A 19,700-nucleotide genomic window follows, 5' to 3' on the forward strand; every position below is an offset into this window, starting at 1 on the left:
TGTCCAAAACCCATGTGATTTTATGAACTACATGGAAGGGTTATGTTGAGAATAATAAGGAAGGATATTTCAAAATTTAATAACTAGCAATGGTTGACAGAAAAATGTAGGAGGTGTGTTCAGCTTAAATAGTTTCACATATCCTGTGTCAACCACATCATTTTTTAAGTGATACTAGGGTCAGAGAGATGGCTCAGTGGATTAAGCCACTTGATATCAAACGACAACCTGAAATTGACCCCCAGAACCCAAATGGTAGGAGGAGAGAAGCCACTCCCTTGAATTTTCCTCTGGCCTCCAAGTGCATGCGGTGGTGTGTACAATCCATTCAATAAATAAATAAACGGTTTAAATAATAAAGATGGAAACGAGACTCTTGCTTATGCTCCCACTTGTACAGTGATTTTTTTGTTCTTTGATGTGATGTGTGAAATAATGCCTTCTTAGGAACAAACGGAAGGAGTGACAAAAATTCCTACAAACAAAGGCATTTATGTGACTTCATAGAAAGCTCATTAAATTAATCTCGGTCCTTGGGGTGATGACCTTTGGAAAGTCAGCCCCAAGAACATATGTCGCAAGAATAATCTGCAATTTAAGACAAAAGAATAAAAGCATAGCACATATTACTTACTCAGATAAAATGTGAGGAATTCTTTCACGAGAATTTTTCAGACGTTACCTGCAAATCACATGTCCACATCCCACGTGATTTTGTGAGTTACACAGCAGGGTTATGTTGAGAATAATAAGGAAGGATATTTCAAATCCTGATAACTAGCAATGGTTGACAGAAAGATGTAGGAGGGGTGTAGCTACCTACAGCTAGCGCTGACTTGGTTTGTTTAATAATTCTCACACTTGGCAGTGAGAGAGGGAATGCTTAATTACTTTAAAGACCTGGGGAATAGCAGTAAGATCTTTATTAACACAGGCATTTCTGGCTTCCTGTGCTCCTTCCTTTGATAAGCTCATTATTGCTTTATTGGGTGAGCATCCTTTTCAGAACCGTGGACAGCTCTGTCTCAGCAGGTGCGTTATTCCTGTCCCCATTCTTTTGCTTGCAGAATTTTAGAGGAATACAGACCTGAAAAGTTAACTCTTTCACCTCCATTTATCAGAATTGTTGGCATACACAAACCACACGTTGACAAGGTAAAAACACAAGTTTTTGTGATGATATAGTGTAGTCTCAGAAAAGGACTATGTAAACACGTGGGTTTAAAGTCCCTCTCAATATCTGTGTGGATTAGTTTTAGCTTTCTTGTTCTGTAAAATAGGTATAAAGGTGTCTTCTAGACATAGTTTTGAGGTCATAGATAAGACAGGTAAAGTGCATAGTTCAACTTGAAGATAAATAAGCAACTCATAGAGGCTGGAGAGGTGGCTATGAGTTTAAGAGCACTGGCTGCTCTTGCAGAGGACCTGGGTTCAGTTCCCAGACTCATATGGTGTCTCACAATCACCATAACTCTAGTTCCAGGGGATCTGATGTCCTCTTTTGGCTCCATAGACACTGGGCATACACGCAGCACACACACACATACATGCAGGCAAAACATTCAAACATGTCAAATAAAAATAAATAAATTTGTTGTAAGTAAGCAAAATAAGGATTTCATAGATAATAGTGCCTGGGCTAATGTTTGATTTTCACACACCTTGCAGAGAGGCAGCTACTTAGAAGCTGAGTGTGATTCGAATGAAAGCAAGTTGTGAATTCCACAAGCTCTAGCCCTAACAACAAAGGTATCTCACACACTGACCCTTTGAACAAAAGTAACGAACACAGTAGGAATGCCCTTGGTTTCTCTCTCAGCTCATATGATTTAAATATTAACAAAACTGTTTTTACATAGCTGGGCCATTTGAACCAAGACTTGACCATGTTGATAAGTTAAAGCCTGTCTTCAAACTTTTCTAGGCTCTCTATCAGTTCTTTTCTTTGATAGCATTAATATCACAGGTGTCCATTTTCCTCCACTCTGCATAGGATGCTGTCTGTCCAGTTCTACGTGAAAAGGCAGGCACTTACCTGACTTTCTGATGTGCCCACCTGAGAGAGAAGATAGGCATGGAACAGGCAGCTGTCATGAAGTAGGAGCATCAGTTACAGCTTTCCTGTTTAGAAGAGTGAAAACTGACACTCATAAGTAGGAAGAAGTGGAAGCAGAGATCTTGAGCCAGACATGGTGGCACAAATCCTCAACCATACGTAGGTGAAGCTCCGTGAGCTCAAGGCAAACTTGGTCTACGTAGCAAGTTCCAAGCCAGCCAAGGCTACAAAGTGAGACCCTGTCTAAAAAATTCGTCTCCATTATAGTAGCAGTGCTTACCCCTACACTGGATGCACAATGGCCAAACCTTCCCTTCACAAAATGAATTGTTATAATTTTCCTAGTGCTCAGCTATTCATGGTTGCTCTGTGTATTAGGGTTCTCTAGAGTAACAGAACTTATATAATCTCTCTCCATATACATATATACATACACATATATGTAGGATTTATTAGGATGATTTACAGGCTGTGGTTCAGCTAATCCAATGAAGGCTGTCTGGGAAGGGAAGGTCCAAGAATCCAGTAGTTGTTCCATCCACAAGGCTGGATGTCTCAGCTGGTCTTCAGCTTGTATAATTCTGAAGAAGTATACAAGCAAAGAAATGGACATGCTAGTGAGGCAAGAGCAAGCAGGCAGTGAGCAAAAGTTCCTTCTTCCATGCCCTTATATAGGCTGCTAGCGGAAGACATGACCCAGATTAAAGCAGAGTCTTCCCACCTCAAAGACCCAGATTAGAAGTGGATCTTCCCACTTCAGATTAGACAAAAATCCATCACAGGTGTGCCCCTCCATTTGGGGATTTTAATTAATTCCAAAAGTAGTTAAGTTGCCAAACAAGAAGAACTATCATAATACACCAGGGATGGATACATGAGAATTCTTCTTCTTTTTTTGTGACTAACATTTTCTATTTATTCATTAATAAAAAGTGCATAGTACAGCCCTTTACCCCAATCCATGTACTCAGTAAAAGATTAACAGTACATGCTACATGGCACTAACTGATTTGTTTGGCATGATTTAAACATTTAGAAACAGCAAATTACATTTAGTACATCACATGACCACTTTTGCTTTTAACAAATAATCATTGGACATGTAAAGAACACTCAGGATTCTTCACTGAGAAATAGAAGACTGTCCCTATTTTCTATTGCAACAACAACATTTAATCATTTGCTATTAAGTTTCCTCATTTTTCCTTCTTCAAGTTGCTGTTTTGTGATTTAAACTGAGTTGGTCAAATTTGAGCATAAAATCACCGAAAGTGACAAACTTTCAGTTAGAGTGACAGACTTGCACAATCTAAGATATCAGTGAGTTTATAAACACTATCACAGATACTAAACAGAACCGTGGGTCAGCGATACTCATGGATACTCTGGAGAACCACTGTGCATTATGAAACATGCCTTCCTAAGCATGGGATAGTGTTGGGATACATGATAGAATCTTTTTCTGGAAACAGTCCTAGTGTTAACCTGTCCCAATGTGGAAAAGAGAAGCCAAAACTACTGGATTTTGTATAACACAATATGAAATGACCCAAACTCTGGACAGCACATGACCCAGACTGACGGGAATGTAAGATTCCTCCTTTACTTTCTCTATTTTAAGAGAATTGCAGCTACAGAGCAAGTGAAGGTTTGCAAGCCAAATAAATAGTGGTAATAGGAATATGTTCAATTAATACATGTAGAAACTTCAAGAAGAAAGCAATTTAAATTATTAGTGAGCTTAATAATAACAATATTCTATACAGGATGCCACCATTTTAGGAATACAGAAAATTTTCCACAGCAAACAAAATAACAAAGAATAAAAAATAAAAACCCAAGATCAAGTACTTCACAAAGAAACTCAACTGTTAACAGGCATTGAAATGTCTGGATTGGATTTTTCTATACAATTGTGCTCATATATCCTTCTGGTGAACATGTAACTAAGCCTTCTCTGTGTTGGAAAACAAAAACTCTGAAGGGCTAAAAAACCAGGGCTGTGTCCCCAACTCAACAGAGGCCTCATGTAGGGAAAGGCTCAGCTATTTACACAGAGTGTGCATGTGACAGAAATGAGCATCTAGAATAAGAATCTACACTTCCAACACTTGTGCTCTATATCCACATTTTGGCCATTTTTTTCTAAACCAAGGTCAAGTCTCAACTACTCGTGAAGAGACTGAATGAACGCATCAGCTCTCCACTGGGTCTCGCTTCAGTGGGTTAGAAAATGGACTGTTGGAACACATGCACAGGTCACCAAAGGGTGAGGACAGAAAAGGAAATTCCACAGGGATTTAGTTCCCTTTGATGCCTCCAGTCTTGTTCAGCTTTAAGTCCCTCGCCCCATTTTCCCTTCTGAGGCAAGGTGTTCCTACGCAGCCCAACCTGACCTGAAATTTACTACTTCGTCCAGTTTGGCCTCAGACTGTCGCCATATCTGGCTTTTGGGTTAAACTGGCTACCAGAAATGAAGCAGGAAAAACTAACAGTTGACCACGGCAAGAGAGAAACCCTTCTTTCACGGTGTGGTCTTCTTTTGTTCAGGATTTAACTTACTTGGGTTGTCACCCTTTATAAGCACAAGTACCTAAAAGATGGTTCTATTATTTCAAGCGCTGAGCGTTGAGTCAGGAGGAATGTCAGCAGCCAGTACCACAGCACAGGCCAAAGTGATGCCCTGAACCATGCTTCTGGGCCAGAGCGTACCCAGCACATGGGGGAATAAGCAGTGACATGGAGCCAGGCCAGAGGTCTGTCAGTGGCACAATGACAGACAAGTTTATTTAGTTTACACAGTTTCTCAGATCTGTACAGTGACAGCCTAGACTGACCCAGGGGAGGAAAATTTTCCATTGATAGCAAAGTATGTTCTGGCCCCAACAGATCATCTGCAGCTACTTCCTACACAAAAACTCAGGCCATCCATGTATGTCCAGATGCCATTTGTATTCACTCCTTTTTGAGCTGAGAAGAATAATGCAACCTCTTACTTTTTAAATACAGTCTAAAATTTCAGTTTCTGATACTCCTTCCCACTCCAATACATCCACTTCCCACTACAAAACAGAATCAATCGAGTCAAAAGGTGAGAAATATTCTTGTTTGGAAATGAAAAACATTTTCTTCCTTTCCCTGGAAATAAACTAATTTTTCTTCATGTCAGAAGGGCAATAAAAGACTAAAAAAAATTTTCAAATAAAAAGGTGTGAAAATAAATGGGCATTAAAATGTCAACCCCACACACAGATGTAGGACGATTCCATTCTAATAGGTAAGTGTTGGAATGGGAGAGAGGCTTGCTGAAAGGCATTCACTTCAAAAGACAAACAAATACAGCCCATGTTAGCCCGGGGTAGAGTGTATCTGGCAAAGGCAGAATCAACTCTTCCTTTCATGAGCAATGTAAGACTAGTGTGCAGTGGCTTTCAACAACACGCAACCGATTCTAAACCTACCACTATATTAATCAATCATGTTTATTTAAAGTATTCTTAACATCAGAAATTTTTAATGTGATTTTTTTTAAAAAAAATCATTAAACAACCAGTTCCCTTTTCCTATTCAAGTCACATGAGCCATCTGTAGCCACCTGGATCGCAGCTGGAGGCTCTAAGGAAAATAGGCTACAAGCTTCACTGTTCCAAGAACTACAGGAAACTGCCAAGGTAAAGTAAATACGGTGTGGCTCCGTCATTCACACCAGATAACCCCAAATAAATTCCTTATGGAAAAAATTAAAATCTATTAAAACCACTTAAAATACTTAAATGCAGAAATCTCAATTTTCCTTCAGTTGGGCCAGAAATCACCAAAGATATTATGATCACAGTTCCAGGGACAACAAATGGAATGTTTAAAATTAGGCCAACCAACAAAGCCCTGTGAACGTTCTGATAGATCCATTTACTCAGGTATACCGTAAATAAGAACTGAGCAAAAGTCAGTTTGCCTGTGAAATTTCTATAAGCTCATGAAAACAATACCATCCCAAATCGCAGATAGAAAAGGAAAAACGGCTAAGAGTACTCTGTCATTTTCAGTCATTTGATCATGCACAGCATTAACAATCTCTGCTTCCCACATCAATGTTAGTCCACAGGCGGAGCGGCTGGGTCCTGTCCACTGTGAGGACTGAAGGGCTTTTCAGGGAGGCTGGAGCCTCTCAAATTCAGAGGCCTCGGTAAGAACAGGAGCACTGCAATCACCATCCAGGCCATCAGGATGACAGTAATGCTGACACTGTTGTCACTGGAGGGTCCTGGCAACTCCCAGAGGCACTCTGTGTCTGTGCAGTAGGATGGGACTGCCAAAGCAGGTTGGTCAGTCTTCTCATCACATGTTCATGAGAACAAACACATTCACGGGGATCCAATCCACCTTAAGCCATGGTTACCCAGCTTGATCTTACTCTACTATTGAAACCTTATATTCTTACTTTCTGTTTTGTTTTTCAAGACAGGGTTTCTCGGTGTAGTCTTGGTTATCCTGGAACTCACGCTGATGACCAGGCTGGCCTCAAACTCAAGAGAGAGAATTCTTCTTAAAATATTAACTGACATAGAAAAAGGAAATCTTCTAGGAGGGAGATAAAAGAGACATCATAAAACCCTACGTGATCATGCTGGAATGCACACAATGTTTAAATCCAGAGTATTTTGGTTTGGTCTTGATATTTGAACTATAAAGGGTAAAGAAAGAGTGTTGAGCAGCAAGCAGGCACGCAAAGATGCATGCACTTATCCCCCTGCACTGGACTGTGGCTGTGATGCTTTCATCCCCCCAGGATAACAAACTGTCCCCTGGAACCGAAAGCCAAGGGAACCTTTCTTTTCATCAGAGTAATTTTATTACATCAACAAAAATTAAACTAGAACACAAAGTCACCATATATTAACAGAAGGAAGAACTCATCAAGAAGATCTAATGATTGTACATTGGGGCTTCAAGTTTCATAAAAAAAAACAAACACTAATAGAGATGATGGGTTAGACAGATCTATATACAATAATAATTTCATACCCTGCTCTCATCTCCAGATAGGCCTTTCAAACCAAACACTAACAAATAAAACATAGAGGTGAACAGAGTATCCACCAAACACAGAATACACCTTCTCAGAAACCCAAGGAACCTTCTTAAAATAGATTATACTATAGGCCGCAAATGAAGTATTACCAAGCGCAAAAGAACCAAAGCAATTTCACATAGTGTGTCAGACCTTAGAGAAATGAAACTAGAAATAATAAAAACAAACCACAAAAAATAGAGAGAGACTTGCTTGGAGACTGAACACTACACTCATGACTGACCAGTTGACAGTCTTTGACGAAATAAGGAAGGATGGTTAAAAGTTCTTAGAATTAAATAAAAGTCCTTCAGGATAGAGTTAAAGCAGTTCCAAGCCAACCATATTATAAATGTGAATGCTTACTTTAAAAAATACTGAAACTTAGATAATCAGCCCAATGAAGCACCTCATGTCTGAGAAAAACAAGAACAATCCAAACCCTAGACAGTAGATACAAGAAATGTTTACAATCATGACAGAAATCAATGAAATTGATACTAAAACAAAAATGCACTGAGTAAATCAAATAATCGGACATGAAAAACTAACCAAGCTTGAAAATATGTCTCTAAATAGCTAAGAGAAAAAGAAAGAAGACCTAAATTAATAAAATTAAAGATGAAAAATGAAGATTTATCACGGGTTCCATTAAAACTTAATAATTGTGGAGTACTTTGAAAATATACTTTAAAAAGCTAGAACCCAGGCAGAGAGATGACTCAGTGGTTAAAAGCACCAGCTGCTGTTCATCAGGTCCTGAGTTCAGTTCCCAGTGCCTACATGGTGGCTCACAGCCATCTATAGTTGGATCCAATGCCCTCTTGTGGCGTGCAGGCATGCATGCACATAGAGCACTCATATACATAAATAAATCTTTTTTAAAAAACTGTAAAACTCTAGGAAAACTGTCTGAATCCATAGACATACATGGCCTACTAAAAGTAAGCAAAAGTAACATAAGAAACATAAACAGATCCATGGCCATCACTGAGTTTGAAGCTGCAATAAATCTAAAGAAAAACCCAGGAACAAATAGATTCTCTGCTGATCTCTGCCAAACTTTTAAAGAAGAGCTAATGATGCTCCTCAAAATGTCCCATAAAATTGAAAGGTATTCCAAGCTTTTTCCATGAATGTAGCATTATTCTGATATGGATAGGGACACGACTAAGAAGGAAAACTAAGATCAAATTTCCTTGTGAACACAGAAACAAAAATTCCTGGTAAAACTCAGATAAATAACACATTTAGAAGATCATACAGGTTGGATGGTGGTGGTGCACGCCTTTAATCCCAGTACTCAGGAGGCAGAGGCAGGCGGATCTCTGTGAGTTCGAGGTCAGCCTACAAAATGAGTGCCAGAACAGAGTGGGATGTTACACAGAGAAACCCTGTCTTGAAAAACAAAATCATACAGCATGACCAAAATCAGTTTCCTTTCAGGAATGCAGATTCGATTGAATATATGCACATCAAGAAGGGTACTACAGAGGATAGGTATAAATCACACAATCATGTCGGTCGATGCAGAAAAAGACTTTGACATAATTCTGCATCCATTCATGATAAAAAAGATTTGAGGGAATTGGGAATGAACACAGCTCAACATAATTAGAGCTGCATAGGACAACGCTATGATCAACATGATGCTAAATGGGAAAACTAATATGGCCGCTGGAAGACAGAAGGAAGAGCCCTCTCCCCACTCTTACTCAGGGTAGTACTTGAAGTAAGATAGAAGAATAGGTAAGAGAAGGGGGGAAAGGATGGAAATAGAACAAGGAAGAGGTCAAATTTGGCATTTTGCAGACACGCCCCTCTACTGAAAAGAGAGTAATGACTCATCAGAAAACCCATAGACCTGATAAGCACATTCACAAATTATCAGTTCCAAGGATGCAAAAACCAGTAACACATTTTCTGAAAAAAAAAATCGAGGGGGAACAAACTCCACTCACAATGTTCAAGAACAAAACACAACACACACACATACCAAAACCCACCTAGGAATAAATAACCAAAGATGTGAAAGATCTTTAAAATGAAAATTTTTAAAACACTCAGGAAAGGTATGTTTAAAAGGTGAGAAATAATGAAAACATTTCCCATGTTCCTGGACAGGATTAACATTGTGAGAATGGCATAGACCCAAAGCAACCTACAGATTCACTGCGATCATTATCAAAATTCCAATGAAATGACAACCCTGAAACTCATAGGAAACTATCACCGGTAAAGAGAAGTAGACCCACTGGTATACTACCACCTTCAGGGCCTGGGGTGTTCTCCTAAGAACCTAAGTTAAGCTGGCAGTCATGGCCCCAAGGCTGAAAAGAACTTCAGGACTAGCAGGTATAGTGAAATAAAGTCAGAAAATATGCCCTAGCAGGGCCATTAGGATAAAGAGAGACATTCAGAAGAAAGCAGCACATATCCAAGCAGAGGTATGGGCTCAGCAAAGGAAAGACGGAAATAAGAGGTCCCCAAATGTGAGTACAGGCTCCTGATGTGACAGCAAGAAGTTAATTGTCTTATAATTAACCACAGACGCCCTGCTGGTGACTGTCAAATTTCATCTCAAAATGTTGCTAAGACATTTTCTTCTTCTTCTCTCTTTTGACAAGAGAAGTCTGTAAGAAGGCTCCAGAGACGACTCTGGTGGAATTGTGATCTGATAGACTAAATCCAGGAGCCCCTAGGGTTGTGTGTGGATTTTTCCCGTAAATGGGGTTTCTTATGAGATTGCTAGAAACTGCAGGTCTATGGTTGGCACAGGAGAAAGACTCCAACAGTTGTCAATTATACTGGACTCTTGCTCTTCTGCTGGCAAAGGCTTCAGACAGATTCACAAGTGAAGGACTTCTCTTTGTGTGTCTCCCATGCCCCTCAACTTTCCCTGCCTTCACCAGGAACACAAAAGATGTTAAATTTCCAACGCTGTCATGAGCAAAAAGAGCAGTGCTGAAACTATCATAGCACCTTATCTCAAATTATACTTCAAAGCTATAGAAGCAAAAACAGCATGGCACAGAGACAGATACACAGAACAATGCAGGATAGATGGTTTAGCAATAAATTCACACAGTGACCTCTTTTGACAAAGATGCTAAAAAAAATGCTGAAGAAAAAAACAGCCTCTTCAACAAAGGGTTCTGAAGAAGTTGGGTTTCTATGTGTAGAAGAATGAAACTCAACCCATATTTCTTACCCTGTATAAAAGTCCATTTGAAATATAAAACAAATAAACAAAAGTACTTTTAAGCTGGAGAGGATGTGGAATGAGGGGAACACTCATCCATTGTTGGTGGGAATGCAAACTCGTGCAGCCACTGTGGAAATCAGTGTGGCGGTTTCTCAGGAAACTGGGAGTCAACCTCCCTCAGGACCCAGCAATTCCACTCTTGGGAATATACCCTAGAGATTCCCTAACATACTACAAAAGCATTTGTTCAACTATGTTCATAGCAGCACTATTTGTAATAGCCAGAACCTGGAAGCAGCCTAGGTGCCCCTCAATAGAAGAATGGTTAAAAAAGGTGTGGAACATATACACATTAGAGTTTTACTCAGCGGTAAAAAACAATGACATCTTGAATTTTGCATGCAAATGGATGGAAATAGAAAACGCTTTACTGAGTGAGGTAAGCCAGACCCAAAAAGAGGAACACGGTATGTATTCACTCATAAGTGGATTCTAACCATAATTAAAGGTCTTTGAGCCTATTATTCATGATCCTAGAGAAGCTAAATAAGAAGATGAACCTGATGAAGATTATTTAGCTATCCGCCAGGAGGTAGGAAATAGACAAGAGTCCCAGGTAACCTCGGGTGCATGGGGGGGGGGGTTGTTGGAAGGGGAGACGGTTAGAGAGAAGGGAGTAGGGGAGGAATGGGGAAAGCTCGGTGGACAGGGATAGGGGGGAGGGAGGAAGGATGAATATGGGATCAGGGAAGAATATATTTCAACTAAGGGAGTCATTTTAGGGTTTACAGGAGACTTGATTATATATGGGATCCCAGGTCCAAGGAGAGATCCCCAGATTGTTCTCTGGACAGAGGAGAGGGTGCCTGAACCGGCCTTGGCCCATAACCATACTGATGAATATTTTGCTTATCACCATAGATCCTTCATCTGGCGATGGATGGCGATACAGACGGAGACCCACATTGGAGCACCGGACTGAGCCCCCCAAGGCCCAAATGAGGAGCAGAAGGACAAAGAAAATGAAAAAGGAAATAAGGACTGCGAGGGATGCTATCACCCACTGATACAAGGGGACGGATCTAATGAGAGCTTACCAAGGCCGGTTGGACTGGGACTGAACGAGGACGTGATCCAACCAGATTCTCTGAATGTGGCCGGATTCTCTGAATGTGGCTGGCCCGGAGTCTTTCTGAAAAGCCATTGACAATGACACTGGGACTTGTTTCCTCTGCATATACTGGAATTTGGGGATCCAGTCTGTTTGGATGCTCACCTTCCTGGACCTGGAGGGAGGGGGAGGAGCTTGAACTTCCCACAGGGCAGGAAACCCTGACTGCCCTTAGGGACGAAGAGGGAGGAGGAGAGGGAGTGGGGGGAGTGGGAGGGTGTTGGGAGGAGGGGCGGAAATGGAAACTTTTATAATTTAATAAAATTACTTTCTAAAAAAAACAAAAACAAAAAAACAAAAACAAAAACAAAAAAAAGTACTTTTAACCTGAGATACGTAATTGGACTGGACTATGGATCAATTAAAAGGACTAAGGCTAATCTGAGGTAATTTGCTTCGAATCTGCAGTCTTCCAACTCTCCAGTCATGAAGTTCTAGACCACCAGTCAGGCATGCAGAATCTTTAACACTGGCAGATTTTGTTTGTTTCTGGAAAGTTCAGCTCACATGTCTTTAATTGAGGTTTTAGAAATTAGGAGTCCTCGCCTACTGGGGCTGCCCAATAAGTACCTATTGTTCTAAAAGCTTGGGTTTCCCTACCTAAAATGCATACATTTCCTGTCCCAAGAACACGTCATTATGTCATAGCAGAAAAAAAAAATGCATGTTTTCCTCTGAAATGGCATTTCATGGTGGGAGAGGACTTTCCCTCACAGGGGGAAGCAGCTTCACTAAAATGGATAGAATAGTCCTTCTTTTCTTTCCTTGCTTTGCTCTCATTTTCTGTTTGGGGTTTCCAGAAACAGGGTCTCATACTATAGCCCAGGCTAAACTCGATGTCACTGTGACATCCTGGCAATTCTCCTGCCTCAACCTCACCAGTACTGGGGTTACAGGAAAATGGGGTGCCACCATTCCCATTTTCTCTTTCCTTGCAGAAATCCTTTTCTGCCAAGAGTGAGGTTTGTTTGAACAGATGTGGGATTTGCAGAAAGAAGTGATCAGCTGAGGTCTACTCAGCCACTTTAATACACATCTGTTCTACCCTGGGGCTGCCCAAGAACAAAGAACAAGGGAGTAACAATTGTCGCAAGAGAGATAGTTGCTCCTTTGCTGTGTTCACAGGGCCTGAAGCTACCAAATGCAGCTCTGGATGGTGATTAGGGCTCAACGCCAAGGTCAACATCAAATATGACAGGATTTTTATTTTATTTGCTTGAAATTTGGTAGGAACTACTATGATCCTTGCCATCCAGAGTCACCCCAAACTGGTTCAGGCTCCTGGGAGAAAAAACATTGTCTCTTCATTGGCTTAGGGCAGAGGAGACGACATGCTAGAGTGGGCGATTCTTGGCCAGGGACTAAGGATCTGAAAGACAGAAAGGTTGAATCAACCACTTTCTAATTTACTGCGTGAAGGTCATTCAGAAAACAGATTGCAGAGTCTGTCTCAAGAACTGGTTACAGCTGCATGGTTACCAGCCCTGGAAGACAGCACAGATGAAACTAGAGGGATGTGTCCAGATTCTCAGCATCAGAGACTCCAAGGGCCGTGTCTCCCCTGGGCCCTTATCATGGAATGTATAGATGACAATGACAAGCAGCCCTGTTATCATTATTCATCCAATGAGTTGTTATCCAATCACCTCATTGGCCTCCTGGTCCCCATCACCTCACTTCAAGGCAAGTGATCATGCCTATTTTGGAGAGAAAAAGTCAAAGCATAGAAAGTTTAGACAGTTCCTCATGCTCTCACAACAGTAAATCTGGGGTTTAAATTATTTGCAATATAAAATTCCATATCCTGCATTCTTTCCTAGCCCAAGTTTTCATACTAAATTAAACCAAGAAAAATCAATATGAGGAAAAGGAAATGACCTTTAACAACTGTCAAGTCATAAAGTGGAATCGTGTACTTAGCCTGTCAAGAGCAGAATTTTCAAAGTAAGGCCATGCACTTCACAATCTTTGTTTATACTTTATTATTTGACAAGCTCAAGGTTGCCTGGAAACAACTAGGAGGAAAAAAATGAAAAATGAATATCACATCTTTTTAAAAATACAGAACCTTAATTGAATGTATTACTTGGATAGGAATTCTAGTGTCAAAAATTCTAGTTTTATGTGACCCTAAGATCTAATGAGAATTCACCAAGGCCAGTTGGACTGGGACTGAACGAGGACGTGATCCAACCAGATTCTCTGAATGTGGCCGGATTCTCTGAATGTGGCTGGCCCGGAGTCTTTCTGAAAAGCCATTGACAATGACACTGGGACTTGTTTCCTCTGCATATACTGGAATTTGGGGATCCAGTCTGTTTGGATGCTCACCTTCCTGGACCTGGAGGGAGGGGGGAGGAACTTGAACTTCCCACAGGGCAGGAAACCCTGACTGCTCTTAGGGATGGAGAGGGAGGAGGAGAGGGAGTGGGGGGAGTGGGAGGGTGTTGGGAGGAGGGGCGGAAATGGAAACTTTTATAATTTAATAAAATTACTTTCTCATCAAAAAAAAAGAAAGCTTATTTTTGTACTGACCAATTATATTTGAAACAACTTTGTAGGAAGCTAGAGAGAAGGCTCAGCAGTTAAGAGTACTGGCTTCTCTTCCTGAAGATCTGGGTTCAATTCCCAATACCCGCATGGTGGTTTACAACCATCTGTAACTCTAGTTCCAGGAAGTTCAATGCTGTTCTCTGGCCTCCTTGGATATTAAGAATACAAGTGGTGCACACAGACACACAAGTAGGCAACACACACATAAAACAAAATAAAGTTTTTGAATTGGCACTCAAATTAAACAAAGTACCCCAGAGATCTCAATAATGTTGATAAACCTTTCTGTTGGATAGCATAGGCGTGTTGCTATCTAACCTCCTACCCTGATGTGCTCGCTACCTGGTTGGCTAATGGTGTGCGTGTTGCTTTGTTTAGGGTTGGGCACATCCCAACAGATCCATCATGAATTGGTTATACTGTGAGTTGAAAATGGAGGTAAGGCCCCTAGCATACTGAAAGTTCTAATGGGACAACACTGTAGGCTTGTTAGCAAGGCTTTCTTCTACTCTGGTCATATGGATAGCTGGGATCCTCCTAGCATCAATGGAAAGGGCCAGCATGCACACTTTTAGCCAGTTGCTTGACCCTATTGTTTGAGCCTTGGCTAGCACGACTGAAGCTCAAAATGAACCTGTGTGCTTCATAAGGTCAGAAAGTGAAAGGGGAGGTCCCCCAATGGCCTAACTTACCTCCATTAGGTCTCACCTCCTAAAGGTCCCAGCCACTCATAGTGGCACCAAAAGTTGAGGACCAAGCCTTTCATACATGGTCTTTTGAATGAATGCTTAAATTTCAAACCGCAGCAATAGCCAATGTGTACTGCTCTTACATATTTATACATTATATATTTATACATCAGTATAAAACCAAAAGAAATCATAAGTCACACCACAATAAGCCAGAGCCAATCATCTAAAGAAGGGTTAGTGATTAATTAAATCTACAGAAGACATGAGGAGAAATTTAAGGTGAAAGCTTAAAGCACTTCAAGGCTAGTAGGAAACTTAAGGTGGATAAAGAGACCAAGAACATTGCAAACAAAGGAAACACACAGGCGTGAGTGAGCTGTGGAGGGCCGAGGGCTTAGGATCAGCCATGTCAATGGGCTGGAGTGTTTCTAGAGGAGAGCAGAGGACATGCCTGGAAAGTTGCATGGTATACCAGACAGAGCATCTGAGATCCTGACTCCTACACAAGACAACCCTGGAAAGCTTTGGAAATGGGTGTTCATGAGGCTTGTGATGCTACAGAAGGACTTGCAGAAAGACTCATTAGGACACTTTTGTGCCAGGGGGTAGAGAATTGACTAAGGAAGTCAACTTGACTAAGGAAGAGGCCATGCAAACACAAAGAGAAAGAGCGATTGAACAAGACACAATGACTACGGTGATGATGTAGGAAAGGCTCCTGTGTAGAGCCAGTGAAGAAATGGCTAGGCCTTACTTGCTTTTGGGGACACCTGAGACAGACAGAATAAGAGGGGAAGAATTAAAAGTTAACCAGAGCAGGCTGGGAAGATGACTCAATGAATGTCATAGTTTGCTTCACTTGTAGACTTGACATAGCTAGGAAGACGAAAGCTCCACCGGGGATTTGCCTCTCTCTGATTGGACCCTAGGCGTGTCTGTGCGGTATTTTCTTGATTGTTAACTGTTGTAGCAGGGCTCTGCCCACTGAGAGTGGCACCATACAGAGGCCTTGGCTTTATAGAAGAGGTAAGTAAATCTGAGCATGAACAAACTATAGACAGTGTTCCTCCACGGTCCCTGCTTGAGTTCCTGCCTCCAGGTTCCTGCCTTGAGTTCCTGCCCAAGCTTCCCTGGGTGATGGAGTATAATCTGTGAACTAAACAAAACTCAGTCTTCTCCAAGCTGATTTTAGTCAGCGTTGTACCAGAGCAATAGAAAGCATATCAGAACAGTGGGTAAAGCATGCGCCATCATGAGCTCCTGAGTTTGGATCCCAGAACCCACATGAAGATGAATCTACATTCATCATACATGTTAACCCCAGCACTCCTACAGCTAGTGGCAGAGACAGACACACTCACCTGAGCTCTCCCAATACCCAAAGAGAAATTGTCCCAGGAAGAAAATATTTTATTTTTGTAAGAAACATTTCATCTGTGTGTCCTCTGAAAAATACTGAAATATTAAAAAAAAAATTGAAGTTGTCATGAGCGGACCTGAGGAGGACTGAAGATGCTATTCTTGCCCCCACCTGTGGGATAATGTAACACAGAAAGTCATTCGGAGAGCATCAATTTTCAAGCAGCACTTTGGTGTCTTTCTCTCACACTCCAATGCTAACACCTCCCACTTGATTGTGGTAGTGGAGGAAGTAATTTCCTGAGAGCAGACAGCTGCCACCAAACAGTACAGGCTGATTCAGATGAGCGTGGGTCCCCAGAAACCCATGCTCACAACCTATCAGTCTAGCACTGAGGTAAGTGGGCCAGGGACACCTCCAGTCTGTCCCTACAGACAGACGCTCAACATCTTACTCATCTCAACTTCTTGACCTCTACAACAAAGTGGATGCAGTACTGGCCCAATAGCTTCGGTATGAGTGCCAAATAAATCAACTCAGGTCAGTAATGTTAACTCCTGGACCGTGGGAGTAGAAGCATCCAGACGGCAAAGATGTTGTTTTGCATTCTAACCTAGTGGGACAGATTCCCTGTCACTGGGCAGGATAGGAAACTGTGCCACCCCATGTGTGCTGACAACAGACGGTGACTGAAAAGTCACGTTTTCTTTTGTGCCGCCTAGTGCTTGGTGTTAGGGTGAGTTCAACAATTCATCCTGAGTCACTCATGAGTAGCTCACACTAAGCTCACCAACCCGCCCGTCGGGAGGCTTCCTCCCACCTATCTTATAGCATCTGTGGAATTATTTTACATTTGCACGTGTATCTTCCACTACAAAAGTGTACCTGGGCCTCTGGATAAGATGGGAGATAGGAATATCTTCCCTGAGGTCCTTGAACATATCTGTAAGAGATGTTTTGAGTTGATTTTCTTGGATGTCATCTCGCTTGTCTTCCTAGGGAACATTACTACTGAAGGGGTGCTAACTTTTAGAGGAGACACACGGTCTTGATATTTTTGCATCACTTGTGCTTTCGCTATGGGACTTGGGTGCCTAGAGTTGGTGTGTTGGTTGGTGTCAGGTCCAAAGGAAACTCCAATTCCCCAAACTCCAAATGGCAGTCTGTGTACCCAGAAATGAGCCCAACCTGAATTAAAGGAGGATTTCCGAGGGTTAAGTAAAAGCCAGCATTCCTCAGGAACTTGTGACACCAGTTCTCATCTGCTAAAAGGTGTAATTTCTACACCTCTGGCAGGAGCGACAAATAGCTCCATTGACAAATACCTATGGCTGCAGATCAAAAGCCATGCCGGCCTCCAGACTCCCTCAGTCCCTACATACAAGTACTTGTTATGTGTTTCAAAGCCTGACATCTTGGCACTTCTCACTTCCCTAGACTTCTCTTCTCCCCGGTACCCAACTGGTTCTCTTTGTAGCAACTAGACTTCCCCTAATCCAGCTCTTCTCATTATTCACTCTGTCGCTTACCCTCTCTTATTCTCTTATTCTCTCCTAGTGAGTCATGGTTCTCTAGAGAAACAGAACTCATAGGGGATTTATTGGAATGACTTGCAGGCTGTGGTTCAACTAATCCAACGACAGCTGCCTATAAATGGGAGGTCCAAGAGTCCAGCAGTTGTTCAGTCCAGGCGAATCAATGTCTCAGCTAGTCTTCAGTATGCTGAAATTGGGAAGAAATGGATTCAAATGTCAGCAAAGGAAAGGACTTGCTACAAGAGTGAAAGCAAGCTGGCAAAGCATAAAACTTTCCTTCTTCCATGTCCTTATATAGGCATCCAGAAAAAGGTGTGGTAAAAATTAGAGGTTGATTTTTCCACCTCAAAGATGCAGATCAGAAGTGAGTCTTCCCACTTCAAATGATTTAATTAAGAAAAAAAATCCCATGCAGGTCTGCCCAATCATTTGGGGTTTAATTAATCCCAGATATAGTCAAGGTGACAACCAAGACTAGCCATCACAACTCCACCCCATGTCAACTTGACATACAATCATATCTCCTTATGTCATGATTAATTTCCAAGTGAAGCTGGGCAGCAGTGGCACACACCTTTAATCCCAGCACTGGGGAGACAGAAACAGGAAGATCTCTGTGAATTTGAGGCCAGCCTGGTCTACAGAGGAAGGTCCAGGACAGGCTCCAAACTACACAGAGAAACCCTGTCTCAAGACAAATTCCTTATGAAAACAATAACATGTCATAATTTTGACTCACACAATATCACTATTCCATGTACAATCACACCTACTATGCTCTATTCTCTGTCTCTTGCCGTCTCACTGTCTCCATTATTCTTTCCCAGTCTCCCACTTCTCTGGCCCTGGAAACGTCCTGTCTGTTTCTGTTTCTCTCTGCTCTGAGCCTTCCAAGTGCCTCTGGCTGCTCTCTTGCTCATATCTGCAATAAAAATCTTAACCATATGTCAGACCTTTGGGTATGGATGCCTGTGGGTACTTGAATCTCTATTTGTTGATTTCTCCAACTCAACAGTTTAGGATCAGTGGGATGGTGCTTGAGCTACTTGAGGCACCTTGGGGTGATTATGTGTTAATGTGTGATTGGGAAACCAAAATGGCTTCACGTCGGCTAAGACTAGCGGGGTCGTGCTGTGGAACACTCACATGACTCCAAGCTAAGGTCTCCAGAAAGCTGTGACATGGGTTTTGGGGACTGAGGGGTGGGGAGTGATGGGAACTAGGGGTGCTAGCTACAAAAGGCACACATGGTCCTGTACACACTCTTCAGATGGCAGTAGCTCAGGGTCCCAGCAACCTCCTGATTTCTGACAAAGATGCTAGAAATCCACATTGGAGAAAAGACAGACTCTTCAACAAGTGCTGGGGAACTGGATGTCAGCCTGTGAGAGGATGCAACTAGATCCTTACCTCTCTGCTGCACAAAACTCAGCTCCTGATGGATCGGGGAGCCCAATACAGGCCTGATGCCCTGAATCTGTGGAAAGAAAAGGTAGAGAGTACACTTCAACTTACAAGCTCTGAAAAGGACTCCAACAGCTCAGGAAACAAGACCAACAATCAACAAAAATTAATTCATATGAAACTGAAAAGCTTCTACACAGAAAAGGCAATCTTTATTCAGGTAAAGAGACAACCTACAGAATGGAAAAAAAACTTAGCCACCTACATATGCATCTCAATTAAGACTTCTATTTCTGGCAGGTGATAATGGTTGGAAGTAAAGAACTTCCTTTGGGTGACCTACCGGTACTTAGCTTATCATGGCTGGCCCCCACATGGAGGATTCTACGGAATCTAGGAATCCTCTAAAATTAGAAAAGTGGATATATTTTCCAGAGAGAAGAGTTCAGATAAAATCCAAAAATAATGTAGAAAACTCCCTATAAACCTTTTCTTTGCATTTTTTAGCCATTATCTTTTTCTCCACTTTGTTTCCTATTTTTATTTTTTTATTCATGTTACATATCAACCACAGTTCCTCCTCCCTCCCCTGCTTCCTCTTACCTCCATCTTACCCTCACCCCTCCATCCACTCCTCTTAAAGGGTAAGACCT

At 41.7% G+C, this 19,700-nt stretch overlaps 1 pseudogene; it reads right to left on the reverse strand.

Annotated features, from left to right (window-relative positions):
- Nucleotides 1–6,150: 6,150 nt before the first annotated feature.
- Nucleotides 6,151–6,449, reverse strand: LOC148123049 (small integral membrane protein 14 pseudogene; annotated as a pseudogene).
- Nucleotides 6,450–19,700: the final 13,251 nt, after the last annotated feature.

The sequence above is a fragment of the Myodes glareolus genome, chromosome 2, assembly GCF_982192425.1.
Source record: "Myodes glareolus chromosome 2, mMyoGla1.1, whole genome shotgun sequence".
Taxonomy (NCBI): domain Eukaryota; kingdom Metazoa; phylum Chordata; class Mammalia; order Rodentia; family Cricetidae; genus Myodes; species Myodes glareolus.